This window comes from Cornus florida, unplaced genomic scaffold (assembly GCF_030987335.1).
Source record: "Cornus florida cultivar Cherokee Brave unplaced genomic scaffold, ASM3098733v1 CherokeeBrave_3.0.0_Hap2_Chr07, whole genome shotgun sequence".
Taxonomy (NCBI): Eukaryota; Viridiplantae; Streptophyta; class Magnoliopsida; order Cornales; family Cornaceae; genus Cornus; species Cornus florida.
In genome coordinates, this window is record NW_026775577.1 from 47904108 (window position 1) to 47923681 (window position 19574).

The following is a 19574-nucleotide window of genomic DNA, read 5'->3' on the forward strand; positions in this document are numbered from 1 at the left end:
ATTATAATATTTTCACTATTTAAAAACAAACCCATTCCTTCCCAAAAATTTCCTCCCAAAAAATTCTAGAGCCTAATTCACATTATTCCAAAAAAAAAAAAAATTGTAAAAGGAAAAAAAAAAATCGTACAAACTTTTTTTTTTTTTTTTTAAAAAAAAGAAAAAGAAAAAGAAAAAAAGAACACACACACACACACAACAAAAAGAAAAAGAAAACATAAAAGGGAAAGAACAAATTGTACCATTTTTTGTTTTTAAAACACACGTCCACCCAACTTCAAAAAATTTCTCTATTTCCAATTTTTTTATTTTAAATTTAGAAAATTTATTAACATATATATCAACTATATATAATGGTTTATAATGCCTCCAGAAAGGTTAAAACAAAAAAGAAAAAAAAAATGTAAAAGGAAAAATAAATTACCATTTTTGTTTTAAAATAAAAAACTAAAAAGGCTGAGAAAAAAAGAGACTACTATTTTTGTTTTTAAAACAGACGTCCACCCAACTTCAGTTTCATAGTCACTTATATTTTCAATATTATATTCTTATCTATCTATACTACTTATAAAAATGTATTAAAAAGTTAATTATTTCAATACATTTCTATACTATTTTAAATTAAAAAAATATTATTAATAGAACTTTTAAATTATGTGATGGTTCATTGTCTACAAAGTTTTCTAACATTTATTTTTCTTAAAGTATGTGATGGTTCATTGTTACAAGGTGTGTCTTGTGATTTACCAGAATCTTCATCTTTTTGTTTAGTTGGGGTTAGATCGATGATGCATTACTGCCTTCTATAGCAATGGGAGTAATGCATTTGGCATCCTCATTTGGAATATGAAAAATGGAAGAAGAATGCTATATATATATATATATATATATATATATATATATATATATATATATATATATATATATATATATATCTCTGATATTCATTTTCATTAGCTCAATAACATTTGTACATGTTCATGTAATAGTACTAAAATAAAATATCTCATTTCTTTCCCTTTTTCTTTTGGCAAAAACAAGCTACCTCCCATCACTTTTGCCCCGGAGTACATATTCTTCCTCCATAAAAAATTGGGTATATGATTTTAAAAATGCACATAGATTCATTTGGATCTCTAACCAAGTTGTTCCTACCAATAAAATTGGAAGTTTTGTTACCTAAGACAAGGAATTGAAGAAAATAAAATTTTATTTGTTGCAGGATATTCTTGAAGAACTCTCCAACTATGACATCAATATTAGGTAACCTTAACCTTAATTCAAGTCATTTTTCATATATGTTATTTATTAAAACTCTTCATTTTTTTCTTTTATCAGTTAGTGTCTTTTAAAAAATTATTCATATGATATTGTTTATGGAAAAATATTGGTCATGCAAGTGAATGGTGTTTGCCTTTTCAATTCATTATTGAATTTGTGATACTTGTTTGCTACAGATTAATTTTTTTAAGAATTGAATAAATTAATTCTCCAATTATCTCGGTAAGTCTTTAGAAAGTTAGGTTCCATTCAATATTTTTCCATTTATGGTTGAATATAACTCTACTTACATTGAATGTGAATAACATTCAAATGGATTAGTCCCGACCAAAGGATTCAAGTCAACCCATCAACATGAAGTTAGCTATAATAAGGTCTAAAGGTACTAAATTTACATATAGTTGTATTTTTTAAAAATTTAATTATTTATACGCATTTTAATTGTCTATATGAATTGAAATCAGAACATCATTGTAGTGTATGCATTTGTATAAATTTTGATCGAATAGATTGAGTTCATTTTGGAGCTTATAGTTCAAATATTTCATGATGGTAGTTTTTGAGGATTTAAGTGTGTTTCAATTTGATTTTAGTATTTGTAAAATAAAATATTTATTTTAGTGCATGGTGTGAACCATATTCAATCCCATTGCATTTGTTATTCATAGTTCAAATCTTTTATATAATTATATTTAATAAGTTAGTTATAATTAGTTCCAAAATACTCAATATACCTATGTTTGTATTTATTAATAATATTATTTTTTTTTGTATTTACTTTAATTGTTTATTCGAATTGAAATCATAGTATATCATTGTATTACATGGATTTGTGTATATTATGATCGTATGTGTTGAGTTCAATTTCGATTTTATACTTCAAATATTTTGTAATGGTGTTTATTTAAGGATTTAAGTATATTTCAATTTGATTTTTGTGTGCGAAAAAAAAAAAAATCATAATTAAATCACCACGTGCATCGCACGTGAATTTTGCTAGTATATATATATATATATATATATATATATATATATATATAGATATATTTCTCATTATCATTATTACAACAACATTAAATTTTAAATATGGTTGGAATTGGTAAAACTTTTCATATTTTTGTAAGACGTACTCTTATTAACTTTTATCTTCCCTCATTTTCTTATTCCTCACATATTTTTCTTCTTCTTCTCTCATTATAGCATTCCGTTGAAAGATTTTGAATATACTTTTATTTTACAGAAGAATTTGTTAAAGCATAAGACCGAATTTTTCTCTATGATATTATAACTTAAATTATTATATAATTTTATTAATTCTTAATATCATAAATTATATATATTTTTTGTAAGTTGTCATTATTTTTATTTATATTGTTGAATATGTCTACTAGAAAATATGAATCCGGATATGAAAAACTCAAAAAAATGAGAAGAATAGTTAAACTAATTCAATCTTAAAAAATGAGCTACTGATAAATTTGTTATGACTAATAATTAAAACATAGCAAAAAAATTTATGTAAAAATTCAACAAATGAACAGTTAAGTCATCTACACGAATTAAAAGATTATACAATAGTGAAAGAAAAAAGGCTAAATAACTTGATTTATAATGATGATCAAATGCGTGATAAATTTATTTTTATAAAGAACAAATATATATATATATATGCACAAGCCAATTAACTAATAATGGAACAGGAATGGAATGGAATGGAATGAAATGCAAGTGGGAATGGAATGAGAATGAGAATGTGAATGTAATAGAATGGCCATTCTCATTCTATTGTTTGGTTGTAAATATGAAATGTGTAGGAATGAAATGATAATAACCATTCTAGTGTTTGGTTGAACCAATTTCAAATTTAGAATGAAATAAATTTCAAATTGAATTCTCTAAAATATCCCTCTTAATAACAAATAAATTAAATTAACAAAATAACATTCTTTAAAAAACAATTATAAATAAATGGTGGCAGGTGTGGTGATGATGGTGGTAATGGTGAAAAGTCGTAGTGGTATAGGTGATGATGTTGGTTAAACAGCTTACGATCACCACTGATTTCTCTCGACGTTCTCTATCTATAAAGAAACGTTCCCCACCTACTCGATTAAATGTGAATTATACCAGACCTGACCATGATTTTTCTTCATAACCAATGGTCCACCCGACGAGGCTGTCCTTAGCATACCCCTAGCGTACACGTACAGCCATCGAAGCTTCCTCAAATCCACCCTCCACAAGAAATTAGTAAAATTATAATGCATAATTAGTCATTTTCTGTGAACGACCTTCATGGAGAGAGAGAGAGGGGGAGGACTTGCTGATGGTGGAGATAGTATCGTACACATACATGGAGAAGCCATAATCTCGGGCACAACTTGACATGGAATCATATGAAGAAGCTTGGTTTTGTTTAAAGCTAGATTTTTTTTAAAAAAAATTATTATTATTATTATTTTACTGGTTGCGAAGGATCTTTAATTCACAGTGAAGGAGAATGGTGGTGTGATATCATCTCATCTCATGGTCCACTAATTAAATATTGCACTGCATTAATAATACACCCATAAGTCACATAGAGCGGGAGCGAGTGCGGGAGTGGGAGCGAAAACATCAAAGTCTAAAATTATTAAAAATACACTCCTAAGTCACATAGAGCGGGAGCGAAAGCGAGAGCACGAAAGCGTCAAAGTTTAAAATTTTTAATAGCGAGAGCGTCTTGAGAGCTAATTTATATCAAGTCATGACATATATATTTTATATATTTTTATTTATTTAAATCCATATGCATATATATTCATGATTATTTATTAATGATATATGTAATAAATAAACTAACTTTTCTCACTAATAGATGTATGATTTATTTGTAACATTCTCTAATTGGTAAGTTTTTTAGTAGTATATTTTCAAACTTGTAATATTATCTAATTGGGAAGTTTTTTAGTAGTATATTTTCAAACATGTATACTTAATAGATATATATATATATGGTAGTATAGCTGGGCACATTGAAATTTAAGAAATTAATATATATATATATTGAGTAATAGTGTAAATAATAAATGCATATATGGTAATATAGGTGATTCACTCTAACAAATTTAGCTATATAAAGTATATTAGTATGGAAATCGCAAATTAGGAAAATAAATTTGCGAATTGTAAAAATTGAATTCGCGGATTTTGTGCGAATTCACTCTCAAATCACAAATTCGCGTTCGAGGCCTCTTTGAACGAATTGTGTGACTAAGGTACACATATGAATGTATCAGATTTTAATTCGAATTTGATTTGAATATGAAATGATTATTCGGATATAATTTGAGGAAAATATTCAATAAGCTGATAGTGATTCAAATCTAAAAATATGTTCACTTAACAAATTGAATATGGACTATAGCTTATCAGATCCGTTAATGATTGGATCTGATTAAAATAATATATAATTTGATTTAGGGAGGGATATTTTGCACTTACTTTGATACAATTGCGCTATAACCTTAAACAAAATAACACCAATAACCCTAATTTTAAAAATTAATAATTATCTTTTTTCAAATATTACAAGTACCCTTTTTCAGCTATGGTAAGATCTTTTTGTTTTGCCTTTTTTGTTAGCCCCTCTTTTTCTCTTGTTTTATGCCTTTATAATCTCTCTCTCTCTATGTTGTATCAACTTTCTCTTTTTTCTCATTAAGGTGGAAAGCATTAGTGGTGTAGGTGGTGGTGTTGGAAAGTGGTGGTGTGTAATACCCCTAATTTTAAAAAGGACTTAATTGGAATTTAGTTATTGTATTTGATGTGCTTATATGAATATGTGCTTATGTTTATTGATTAATTATTTTATTTATGTGGATTGGTTGTTTAATGGACTAATTGTTATCTAATTGAATTGTTTGTTTAATTGGTTGTCTAATTATATTTTTATTTTCTTTACTTGAATTAAATTAGCTTTAATTATTTAAATGGTTTGGTTGTTTATTTAAATGAGTTAATTAGGTTTAATTATTGGTATTTTTAGTTGTAATATAAAATTAGGATTTTAGTCTTTTATGGATCACGTATTGGCCGACTAGACTAGGAATTAATTAGGTTTTCCATCTCTAATTAGAATTGGATCTAGGGTTTTATTGGTGCCTATAAATACACTATTATACGTCTTCAAAAGGGTTGGAAAAACCCTATGCACGTACAGTGTTATATAGAGGAAAAGAGAGAGAAATTGAGAGGAAGGAAAGCTAGGTTTAGGCCAGAGGGCTGAACCAAGGAGGAGGAAGAACAGGGGTTGGCTCGTGGGTTAAATCAAGAGCAGCAGAGGAGGTTCAATGGCAACTAAGGTCGCCGGAAAACCTAGGAAGAAGACGGTTAAAGGTTTCAAACCGAAACCTTAAGAGGCAATTTCTATTCTATCTCTCTCCCCTTGCCTGTGTTCTGTGCATACCTAGATGATCGCTAGGAATTTAATGGGACGTTAATTCATTCTTGTATGTGTAATATATGTTAAATTGATTATCTGTTGTATGTTTAATTTTGTTTGAAATAATTCTTGCAAGTTTGGAAGCTCGTCGTCTATTTTTAAAGCATAACAAATTAGTATTATTTTAATCATGGTATTAATTCCTACTGTTATAAACAAGGGACTGGGATGATACTGGATATATATTAGACTGTTAAGACCATTAGAGACCTTAACATAGATGAACGGAATCAACAGAAGTTGCCAGAGATGAAGCAGAAGATGCGTAGTAGGCAAAAAGGCGGCTCCTTTAGCAAAAAAAAGGCTCTTGATTTGAAAAAGAAGGCTCTTTGATAAAAGAGAAGGCTCTTGATTTGAAAGAGAAGGCTCTTTGATTTAAAAGAGAAGGCTCCACGATGCTTAGAGCCTGCTCTGTTGTTTAGAGAGCAGGCTCCCTTGTTTTGGCCTCGTTTGGTTGCGTTCCGTAATTGTTTAGGCACGGTTTTGGGCGTGTTTGAGATTCTTAACTGTTTCAAGGACTGGACTAAGAATTTTAAAAGTAATTTCAAAGGATTTTAAACTCTCTAATTGCATAATTTGATTCGTTGAGCAAATGGAATAAACAGTATAAAAATAAGCAACCTTGCACGCTTTAACGAATATGAAGGACTGAATTGTTAAATCTTGTTTTAAAAATTTAACGGATTGTAGCATGGACTCTAACATGATATTATGTTGTAATTGAATCCACAGTGCATAATTTATCTCTATATGCTAATGGTATTCACAGTGTAGAAGTTTTAAGCAATGTCGCACACGGTTGACGGATGTAAAGTATTTAGTGCTAACATTTATTTTAGCAACCTATATAACTGGAGTAGGAGTTTTAAAGTTGTTTTGGATGCATAATAGGGTCTTATACATGTTAGATTTTGTTATATTTCTCCTGGATTTAATTGAAGAATAAATTACATATTTTATGTTAATTACATGGATGTTGGTCTAGTTTTTAATTGAAGAATTAGTAAATTATATTCTGTCAATTACATAGATGTATACTAGATTTTGAATTGATAAACTATTAAATCTTGTCTCGTCAATTACATGGATAGATTCTGGATTTTAAATTGACGAACGATTAAACTTTGTCTCGTCAATTATATGGATATTATTATGGATTTTTAGTTGATGAACTGTTTAAATTCTATTTTTATCAACTATATGGATTATGTGGGTTTTATTTGATGTACTGTTTAAAGTATTGCATTATTTACGGATCATATGCATTATATGCACCGGTATGGGACAGTGGCATATGGAGGGACGGATTAGATCAAAACGCTAATTCCTACCTATTCATACATACGGAATGGATTAACTAAAACAGTTAAATCCTACATGGTTGCATGTCCTGTCAACTAAAACAGTTGAACGACATATTGGATGGTTGTTTATATTTCTGTATTAGGAAGGAAATGAGTTTAATTAAAACATTTAAATCCTAATTTATGTCATGTCTTGGCAACGAACAGTTGCCAAGACTCAGGATCGTTGGTTAGGGTGCGTATATGCAATGGGATGCGTAACTGGTTATGGTGGTTGAGGTATAACCTGTTAGGTCTAGGTACTTATGCTCACCTTTGGGTGCGATTTTGCATGTTGCCTTCTATTCAGGTTGAGACCCCCATTGTAGTCCAGTGAGAGTCTGTAGTGTGAATATATATATATAGTTACGAACTATATAGTTATGATTGAGACATCTAGGATGTATCTGCGTATCGGGTCTCTGTTTGGATTGTAGTTAGGATAGAACTTGTTCGTGGGCCTGACCCACTATTATTTTTCAGTTAATAGACGGTTCTAGATCTTAGAGCTTGTTTATGCTGAGCAGAGACGGCTACTCATTCTTCTGGCGATGTAGGAGTTTTCTTCGGGGTTTAACATTAGATTTTCTTCAGTTGTTGTTTTAGTGTTGGTTTTTATTAGGGGTTCACTAGATGGATTCTCGAGTTGCATTAGAAATGGAAAGGTTGAATGTATTGGAATAGTTTCTTATTTATAAAATTTATTCTAAGGTTTCTGTTTCTGGATTATCATTTTAGTTTCTTTTCACCAATTTTATTTATTTCTGTTTGTCTTAATTGTATTCTGTGTTCGTTTATTGCTTATTGGTTTGATATCCTCAGGTAATCGGGCGTGGACCTGGTCAACCCGCATCCGGAAATCCGGGGGTATCGCATGGTGGTGGCAATGGTAGAAGACAACGACGATGGTGGTGGAAGGCGGCAATGGTGTTGGTGGAAGGTCATGGCAATAATGTGGTGGTGGTGGTGGAAGGAGATAGTGGTGAAAGTGGCGGTGGTGGAAGCCAAAGGAGGTGATTGTGGTGGTGGTGCAAGGCAATGAAGGTTGCGGTGGTGGTGGTGGCGGCGGCTGTGATACTCCCGGATTTCAGGATGCGGGTTAGCCAAGCCCACGCCCGACTACCCGAGGATATCAAACAAATTAGTAATAAACGAATACAGAATACAATTAAGGAAACAGGAATAAATAAAAATTTGCTGAAAAGAAACTAGAATGATAAACCAAATACTGAAACCTCAGAATAAAATTAAATTAATAAAGAATTATTCTGATACAACCAAATTTCCCATTTCTAATACAACTCGGGAATCCATCTGGTGGACCCCTAATAACAAGGCAATACTGGAAAGCGAACAACTAAAAAGAAGTCCAATGCTAAACCATACAGGAACCGCCTACGTCGTCGGAAGAATGAGAAGTCGTCTCTGCTCAGCATGAACAAGATCTAAGACCTGGAACCGTCCGTTACCTGAAAAATAATAGTGGGTCAGGCCCACGAACAAGTTCTATCCTAACTACAATCCAAACAGAGACCCGATACGCAGATACATCCTAGACATCTCAATCATATCTATATAGTCCGTAATAGATAAATATATATCCACACTACAGGACTCTCACTAACTATGCTGAGGGTCTCAACCTGAATAGAAGGTAACATGCAATACGCACCTAAGTGGGCATGACTACCTAAGCCTAACAGGGTATACCTCAACCAACATAGCTAGCTACGCATCCTACTGCATATACGCACCCTAACCGTCGACTATGAGACTCAAGCTCAAATCGCGGTACCATAATTTATATATATAAATTTCAATCCAAACCAATGTAGTGCCGCTCAACTGATTCATTGCCATGACAAGACATAAAATTAGGATTTAAATATTTTAATTAAATCCCTACTCCAAATATATATATAAGTTCTTTCCAAATACAATGTTGTGCCGGTCAATAGTTCATTGGTCAAGACACAACATATAATCAGGATTTAAACGTTTTAGTTAAAACCCTATCCATCCTAATGCAGAAATATAAACAACCATCCAGTATGTCGTTCAACTGTTTTAGTTGACAGGACATGAAACCATGTAGGATTTAACTGTTTTAGTTAATCCATTCCGTATGTATGAATGGGTAGGAATTAGCGTTGTGACCTAATCCGTCCCTCCGTATGTCATCGTCCCATACCGGTACATACCATGCATATGATCCGTAAATGATGCAACAATATAAGCAGTACATCAAATAAAGTCCACATTATCTATATAGTTGATAAACACACAATTTAAACAAGTTATCAACCACAAATCCAGAATCCATCCATGAAATCAAACAAGACAAAGTTTACTAATTCGTCAAGTTAAATTCCAGCATTCATCCATGTAATTGACAGAAAATATATATTTAATTCTTCAATTAATTCCAAGCCAACATCCAATTGAAGTCCAAACTCTAATCCAAATAATTGCAGTGTAATGCTTAAAATTACCGCAACTAAAGTTCCAAGCTTAAATCCATGCATTCCAGAAAAGTATTTAGTATTTCAACAATTAACATCCAGGATATGCCTAGATCAAACTTGTTAATTAAATGATCCTAGCATGCCACCCCAACAAGATTTATAAATATATACATATTCCGTTAAATTGCTAAAACTAATTTAGGCAATTAAACCCCCTTCATCCGTTAGCAGCCTACACCGTTGTATACTTCTCTACGGTTAAATCCATGAGCACAAGGACACTAATTATGCATATTAGGCTCTAAAACAACCCATTATAATTTTTGGAGTCTACACTACAATCCGTTAAATTTTTAAAACAAGATTTAACAAATTAGTCCTTCCTATTCGTTTGAGCGTGCAAAGTTGCTTATTTTTACACTGTTTATTCTAATTACTCTATAAACCAAATTTCCCAACTAGAGAGTTTAAAACCCCTTGAAATTACTCTTAAAAATTTTATTTCAGTCCTTGCAACAATTTAAAATTCCAAACAGTGCCCAAACCATCAGATTTCACGCATAAAGGGGAGCCTGCTCTTAAACTAGTTGAGCAGGCTCCAAAAAATGATTGAGCAGGCTCCAATATTCATTGGAGCCGGCTCTAGAAGGGTGGAGCCTGCTCCACTTTCCCTAGAGGCGGCTCCACTCTTGGGGGGAGCCGGCTCCCTCTTCCATGGAGCCGGCTCTCTCTCTCTTTGAGAACCGTCTGCGTTTCTGCCACTTCTACGGCCTTCTGCACCGTCTCTGGCAGCTTCCACCTCCTCTGTTCTTTATTAAAACTGAACCTAAGGGTCTAAATTTCATCTTACATCATTCCCGTTATTTATTTAAAACAGTTTGCATTCAAAAGAAACATATAAACTATTACCGATTCAAACATGCTTACAAATCAAACACTGACCCAAACATTCCAGAACAATTTCAGTTTAATTTCAACACATATAACTACTTAATTTAACCTATATAAGCATGTAAGATCCATTTAATATCCAATTAAAATCCTAGAGATATCTAGGATGCACAGAACACAGGCCAACGGGAGAGAGAAAGGAGAGAACTTGCCTATGTAGTTTTGGTTTGAAACCTTTAATCGTCCTTTGTCCAGACTTTCTGGCGACCTTTCGACTATCGTCCACTCCTTTGTTGCCCTAGGTTCATCCCATGAGCAACACCTCTTCTTCCTCTCCTTGGTTCTTGGCCAAAACCCTAATGCTCATTCTCTCTGTTTTCCCTCAAAAACTCACTGTTCGTGAAACAGAGTTCTACCACCCTCATACAGAATTATAACAGTATATATATAGGAAATACTAAAACCTAGGTCCAATTGTAATTAGAGACAGAAACCCTAATTAACCCCAGTCGGCCAAACCGTAATTCCTAAAAGAATATAACCCTAAGTTCATATTATAATCAATAACTTCTAATTTAATCCAATTAAATCATTTAAAAAAAAAACTAATAAACCAATAAACAATTTAAAACAATTAAAACAAGAAATTCAATTAAAATAAATAAAAATACTCTTAAATAACATCACTAAACAAACCACCCAATTTAAATACAATAATTAAAACGAAAATGTAATTTAAACAAATTAGTTAAACACACCTTTAATTAAATTCAACACAAACCGTAAAATCATCTAAACACATAACCACATAAGCACCTCAAATTCAAAAATATAAAAATTAAATCCCAATTATATCCTTTTGAAACTAGGGGTATTACAGCGGCGATGGCGGCGGTGGTGGTGGCGGTGGTGGAAGGCGATGGCGGCGGCGGCGGTGGTGGTGGTGGTGAAAGGTGGTGGTAGAAGGAAGTGGTGATGATGGTTGCAGTGGTTGTGGTGGTGGTGGTGTAAGTCGATGGTGTAAGGTGGTGGCAGTGGCAGTAGCAGTGGAAGGCAGTGGCGATGGAAGGCGGTGGTGAAAGGCGATGGTGGAGGTGGTAGTGGTGGTGATAGGTTGTGGCGGCGGTGGCTATGGTGAAAGGCGGTGGCGGCAGTGGCTATGGTGATAGGCAGTGGCGGTAGTGATAGATGTCGTGGTGGTGGTGGTGGTGGCGGCAGCAATGATTGAAAGCGGTGACAGTGGTGGTGGAAGCTGTTGGCGATGGTGGTGTTGGAAGGTGGTGAAAGGCGATGACGGTGGTGGTGGTGGCGGTGGAAGGCAGTAGCAGTGATGGTGGAAGGTGGTGGCGATAGTGGTGGCGACGGTGGTGAAAGGCGATGGAGGTGATGGAAGGTAATGGTTATTTTTGGATTTTTAGGAAGTTGATTTTCTTAAAAATTTTACTTGGATTGGAATGTCCATTCTATAAGTTTAGTTGTGAAATGAATTTTCATTCCAATGAAATGATCATTCTCACTTTAAATTGCATACTAAACAAATAAATGGTTGGAATGGACATTCCATTCCTACACACCAAAAGCAGCATTAGTGCTAAGTTAAAAAATCGTGAAACAACTAATGAACATAATACTAATATGAACACATTAGTGGATTCTATTAAAAGACCACTTTATTTTTTTCGTCTTAGGGCTCAAATTATATTGAGCCTCGACTTTGGGACTATTAGCTAGACATTTTTAGATTCTTCTGATGAACTTTCATGAAAAGACAAGATTATCCCTCAATAATGAAAAAAATTTCACACAGCCACACCCAAACAGATCCTCTCACCAACTCTATTTAGCAGCAATGACTCTGGCTTTGGGACTATAAATTTGGTGGGAACTCTCTGCTGATTAACATAGCAAACTATATAATTATGAACTTATGTATTTACTTGTTTTATATAGTAATATCATTCAACTTTTTTAATTATTCAACAAATAATTGAGTTTTTCTTCTATAAGTGGGCATTTAGATTTTCGTAGAGATGTGGTTCACATTGGATGGAACTAATGATGAGAAAGGAGTGTCATGGATTGCTACATGCGAAGAGTTTTTCTTCTCTTATATGTATCATCCTTCAGTCGTTGTCAGAATCCTCTCTGGCCATCCTTGGGACCGCAGGTTCTTCTCACCATCGACTCCGTTCGCTCAGAGATGTTAGGCATCTGTCGCATCTGGATATAGAAGTTAGTTTACCAGTGCTCCCTCTCGTCGGTGTGTGCCCTAATATGCTAATTGCTGAATGAATGGGGGCGTACACTAATAAACTAATATTTTTTTATTTTTTTATTTATATATACTAATAATTTTTTTTTTATTTTTGGGGGTGGGGGCCGGCCCCTGCCCCCCTCTCCCTCCGCCCCTACCTTTGAGTAAAAAAAATAATAATAATCTCTAGAGTGCAAACAATTTTGTGGGGTCATTTTTTACAGTGTGTTCAAAAGACTAAGTTTGAGTTAGCTGCAAGCCCCTAGATACGCCAGTTACAAAAAAAAAAAAAAACAATTGAAGAAGAAGAAGAAGAAGAGACCTCTGTTTATTGGACTTACTTTCATTAAAGAAGAGAGCTAATATGACAACCCCATTAGCTAATTAAACAAGAAGAAGAGGATTTTACCTTCCACTTGTAACCGTTAAACTGTCACCACTGATTTCTCTCGACTTTATCTAGAAAGAACACTTGCTTTTATACAATTACACTATAATCTTAAACAAAATAACACCAATAATCCTACTTTTAAAAATTAATAATTATGTTTTTTCAAATATTACAAGTACCCTTTTGTTAGCCCCTCTTTTTCTCTTGCTTTATGCCTTTATAATCTCTCTCTATGTTGTATCAGCTTTCTCTTTTCTCTAATTAAGGTTTGATATTGATATTTGTAAGTAAGAATGAATGATTTCACAAATGCGCAAATGACAGAGTTTTAACGATGCAATTAATTGATTTTGTTAGCATAAAAAATATTGAATAACTATTAAAACTTTATGAGGATAGTAGTAATCACGTCAAATTCAAATTCAAGATATAATCTCGAATTAAAATATGAGATGTGTAGCACTACTCAATAATTAATTGTATTTAATTGTATGTTTTTTAGTAAGTAATTAAATTGTATGTTTCTTTTTGTAAAAAAAGTACGTTTTGATTGTTGGAAAAACTCTAAGCAAACAAAATTGTGCAAATACAGAGATTAACTTGCCCATAATCAGAAAATTCCCAATTCCAGAAGTTAGATGATTGGTTGTTAAAAACTACCATGATCACAATTTAGTAGTTTCTTAATGGATAAGAAATAAAAGGTTTTGGTTAGGGAATAGATCAATTGATGGTGTGAAGACGCGTAAGAAGTAGTCGTGGATGTAATTGGAGTCCAGGGAGGTAATTGCTTCAGATGGTTGTGACCTGAGATGTTCCCGTCTATGTTTCGTATTGGAGTCTAAAGCGAGAAAAGCAACTTGGGAAGATAGAAAGTAATATTCGTTGTGGCCTGAGATGTTCCCATCTTCGTTTCGCATTGGAGTCTAGAGAGAGAAAAGCAAGGGAAGATAGAAAGTAATATTGGGGTATTTCTTTCAAAATGTGGCTCATGAATTAAATTCATGATGTGTGTGTGTGTGTGTGTGTATATATATATTTTCTTTTTTTACCCGGCAAACATAAAGATTTTATAACAACAAAGAAACAAGTACATGAGGCCCATTTACAGCGGATGGACATCAACATAGAGCACAGTATCATCAACACCTGCATCACTTAAAGATATAGCATGGGTAGCACGTAGCAAGTACAACAAAATCCACCAGAAGGGACTGGATCCCATATTTCGTATCAACAGGACTCCCAGAAAGTTGAACAACAACATTGACCACCTCGTAAATAGAGTTAACCCAAGCCGAGGGGATAACCCGAAGTATCTTACGGATATCAACGAAAGAAAAACGAAATGCTATCAAGACATGATATAAGGTAGCCGTAAAACAACAAGACACCGCTGTCGATATATCGGCCACAACCACCGGCGAGACAAAACCCTTATAGTCATGACAAACGTTTTCGTCGCCTCCAACATATAAAGGAGCTGAAGATAAGGCAGTCTGGACACACTGCAACTCTAAGAAACCGGGAGGAACCCAACACAAATTCGCTGAACAGCAAAGAGAAATAGCAGAAGAACGCACAACAAGATGCGCAATGAAAATGACAGAAAGGCCAAAAGGGGATGTAATCCACCAAACCATTCAAAACAATAGCCACTGATGGGCATTCTTTAAATGGACCACATATCATAGTACCCACCACAACCGGACCAGCAATTAAACAATACTCAGCATGGGCCCGCACAGCCCAATAATCAACCATAAAAGGTACAAGAAATTGGGTCTAAGCTGAAGATAACAAATAGGCCCATCCAAGGGCATTAGAGGGAACAGCTCGTTAATAGCTGTCAACCAATCACCAACCCAAAATATCTCTGCCTTTGCGTCAAGCAAGGAAAATAATAAAAACTTCTGATGTAACGTGGACCCCATATGCAGACCATGTGCCGACCAACCAAAAGGTGACACGTAGCCGATGTATCAGAGGATCAGAGATGGACGTTGACCAAAAAGTGATCGGCGACTGGAGGGAAACCTCTACCACCTCACCGTAAACATACACTGACCCTTGAACCAGAAGATCGCCGGGATTTGCAATACACCACAACTCCTCTTGAACCAAAAGCTTACTTTCTTGGCCAACAAATCCATCATCACCCATCCATAGACTAGAGGTATTGGCAACTAGAATAGTCTCGTCACTCATAGCCAATCTACTCGCCATGGAAAACCAAATCCAAAAAGAGGAAGAAGGCAAACAAAGAAATCTAAAAGGCAAAACACACAGATATAAAATTAAAACTAACATAAAAACACAAGATCTTATAGCGATACCTGGATCAAAAGGAAAATTTTGCACTGAAAGGTCAGCAATTCTTCCAAAATGTAAAACCCCCGGCTTTACATCCTGCTGCGCACGTTTGCCTTTCTGGCAAGGATAGAAAGGAATATCCAAAATCACCGGAGAAGAAACCATCAAGAGCAAAAGACCTATGACAGGAGCACTCTATAATATCCCTAATTTTTAATTTTAAAAATATTATTTCGGTATTTATTTAATTATTTTAATTATATTTTTATTTGATTAATTGATTATTTGGCCATTTGTTATGTGTTTAATTGACTTAGTTGTTTAATTTAAATTATGTGTATTATTGGTTTGTATTTGTGTGATCTAAATGTGTTTAAATGGAGTGTAATTAATTTAGTAATTGATGTGTTTGATTTGATGATATGTATTTGTTTATATTTTTATTTTGTTAGGATTAAATGAATTAGTTGTTTTTATTTTTATTTTTATTATTTAAAAAGGATGAAGGTGGATAGTAGTAATAGATAGATTACTTGGATAGAAGCTTTGATGGGTATGGATTTTACCCATAAATGGTTATATATATATATATGAGTATATAGGTATATAAGGCTATTATAATAATAATTATTAATTATAGTCAGTACTAATAGTTTGCATAGTTAGTATTATATATATAATTGTAAGTATACATAGTGTGTGTGTATATATATATATAGTTATTCACGTTAGTTTAGCGAAAGGTATATATATATATATATATATATTTATTGTTTTTATTTTTATTTTCTTTTATCCTTTGCCTTATTGTTGGACTTGGGGTACAATTAGGATTAGGGTTAATTGGGTTAGCCTATATATATGACCTTGTATGTCTCTAAAGGGGGTTAGAATTTATTACGTGATTATATTGGAGGCTAAGAAAAGGAGAGAGTGTGATACCCCTCGGATCGGAGACACGGGTTGATCAGGTTCAAACCCAAATCTGAGGGATATCAGACAATTAATATTTTAAAAACGAACACGGAATACAAAGTGATTAAAGAAATAATATAATGAGCGGAAAGAAACTAAAATAAATCCTCAAATATAAATATTTAAATCTTGACAATCCAAACTCCATAAGTTTAACAACTCGGGAATCCATCTCTAATGGACCCCTAATAAAATCCCAAACTGCATGGAAGAAAACTGAAAATAAAATCCAAATCTAATATTTGAAAAGAAGTCCTACGTTGTCGGTAGAATAGAAGTCTGTATCTGCTCTGCACGATCAAACTCTAACCCTGGAACTGACGAGTACCTGAAAAATATAAGGGTGGGTCAGGCCCACATGCAAGTCCTGATCTACTACAATCCAAACAGGAATCCGATACGCAGATACATACTAGAAAGACTCAACAATATCTAGAGTAGTCCATATATGTATAAGTACACACTATAGGACGCTCACTAGTCCAAAAAGGTCTGTCTCAGCCTGAACAGAGATACCATGCAAATCGCACATACTGTGGTCATGTGTATCTAGATCTACCAGGGAACAACACCTCTGTCCAACTATCCATCCTAGGCAGTATACGCACCCTAACCATGGTCCTGAGACTCAAGCTCATACCATGGCACATATAATAAATATATAAAGTCCGTGTCCTCTTATTACAAAATATCAACCATCTGAAAAGTGGTTTGATAAATGTAAAGCAAATCCATCCTGAAACCATATTAAGTCATTCAATTATTTGATTGATATGACACCAGTAGGTGATGGACTTAACTCATAGGGTTAATCCATACCTTAATCCAAATTAGGTAGGATTTAGTGTTTGACTAATCCATACCTAATATGTCACCGTCTCATACCGGTACACACAATCCTCCATTATAACATAGTTATTAAAATAACACTATATAATCAACAACCATCCTCCAGTATATGCATTTGTATAAATTCATACATATACCAACATTAGGTATTCACTACAGAACCTAAATATCATGCTCCAATCATTTAAGTAGCTAGAATAAGACATAACATTTAAATCCTCCAAAACAGCCAATAAATTGATACAAATTAAATATCAATTTAAATCCAAGCTAAGTATAGTTAAATGTAATTAATTTACCGTACTCATAACACTGTAAAAATATATGATTATATATAATTAAAATATATAAAATATCTTTGCCAAGTTACAGTAATTAAAACCAACTAGACAGTGTGCAAGCTACCCGTTTCCTCTTAGGTTCTCCTTGCTCTATCCTTCAATCCAATTATGAATTTATATTTTTCCATCATAATACCAGTCTTATACAGTCCCATACATCACCTAAAACAATTTAAATGAAGTACAGAACCCAGAAAACCCAAACAGCCCCTTAAAACACTACTGTGCGAGGCAAGAATAGAGCAGGCTCAACAAAAACATTGAGCCTGCTCTAAAATTCACTTAGAGCCGGCTCCTTCAACATTGAGCCGGATCCAAGTCCTTTATATAGCCGGCTCCATCCACTTTGAGCCGGCTCTATTGGTAATTTAGAGCCTGCTCCTTTCCCCTTTGCAACCGTTGCCTGATCCAGCTTCGTCTGCTCTAACTCCGGTGATTACAGAGTCTCTGAGATGTTTTTTAAATCTTTGTTCAAGTTCAAACTCGGTCCTAGGCATATATTAAACCACTGATATTCAACTAAAACATGCATGGAACACAAGCTTAAAAGCTATGATTACAGAACCTCTGTTGTCCAATTCTAAGCAAGTTCCAACAGAATTTACTTCAGTTTAATTTAGTGCAATTAAATATTGTTCTAAGCACTTGTTTTAGAGTTCAAACTCAGTCTTAGAGTGATTACAAGACATCTAATCACATCACTAATCCCAACCGCAACAAAACTGAAACATCTACCATACATGATACAAATAGCAGAACATCAAAAATTATTCAAAGCAGATAATTCACGATGTTAATTCAAAGATTAAACTAAATTCATGTATGCATAAAACATGTTACTATGTTGGTTTAAATCTGTTTTAACCTTTATTTAACCCCTGGAGTCCAACTAGTCATGCACAGAACACGAATTAACGGGAGAGAGAAGAACAGAACTTGCCTTTGAATTTCAGATTTGAAATTCTAATTCACCGTCTCTGTGTGATATGTTCGTGTCCTACCCTATAGTTCCACCCTACCCCGCTCCTTCCTCCTTGAGATGCTTTGCTAACCACCCAAGTTCACTCTGTGTTTCCCTTCAATCTTTCGCTCTGTTTTCCCCCTATCTCACTGTATACGTGACTATGGTGAATAGGGTTTTATTTGTAACCCTAAACCAACGTATACACACATATATATAAACACTACAGAAACCCTAAGTCCATATAGATATAACTCGGCCCATAGATAAACCTAGGTTATAATCAACGTCGGCTACCCATGTAAATTTAAACCTAAACTTGTAAACCTAACTTACGATAAGTAAGTAAATTCAAAAAAAAAAAAAACAATTAATTAATAACAATTTTATCAGGTAATTAAATCAAATAATACAATTTAATGAAAATTAAAGCCAAATAAATAATTAAAACAATTAACTCAATTAATCACAATTAATGCAAATAATGCAAATAATTAATTAAAGCAAATAAGTCAATTAATTCAAGTAATCCATTAAATAAAAAAAAAATGTAATAAAAATCATAAATTAAATACCAGAAATAGCCTTTTTAAAATTAGGGGTATTATAGAGAGAACCGAGAGTACAGAGAGGGAAAAGTGAGGAAAAGTGGGAGAGAGAAAAGAGGGTTTCGGCCAAGGGAAAGTCGAACCAAGGAAGAAGATCAAAGAGGTTGCTTGTGTGGGTGTAGACCAACCTGCAGAAGACGATGACGACATCCAGAGGTTACCGGAGTAAAGGTTTTGGCCAGAGAAGAAAGGAGTTGGGGTTTATTCAAACCCTTAAGGCAAATTTTGCTCTTACTCTTTCCCTTATATTTGTGTTTCTATACAGGCCTAAGTTAATTTCAGGAACTAATCAGACTTTAATTGATCATGTATGCATGCCTAAATTGATTTAAAACTGATTTTATATGCTATTTTGTGTTCTTGATTGATCTTGAATTAAATTACATAATAGCTTGTTTGAATCTGTGTTTAAGATGCAT

At 33.5% G+C, this 19574-nt stretch overlaps 1 long non-coding RNA gene across 1 annotated transcript; it reads right to left on the minus strand.

Moving 5' to 3' along the window:
• Positions 1–8321: 8321 nt before the first annotated feature.
• Positions 8322–15996, minus strand: LOC132267157 (uncharacterized). Its single transcript, XR_009468894.1, has 2 exons — positions 15445–15996; positions 8322–8576 (listed from the first exon to the last, which is right to left on the minus strand). It is a non-coding gene; the product is annotated as an uncharacterized LOC132267157 (long non-coding RNA).
• Positions 15997–19574: the final 3578 nt, after the last annotated feature.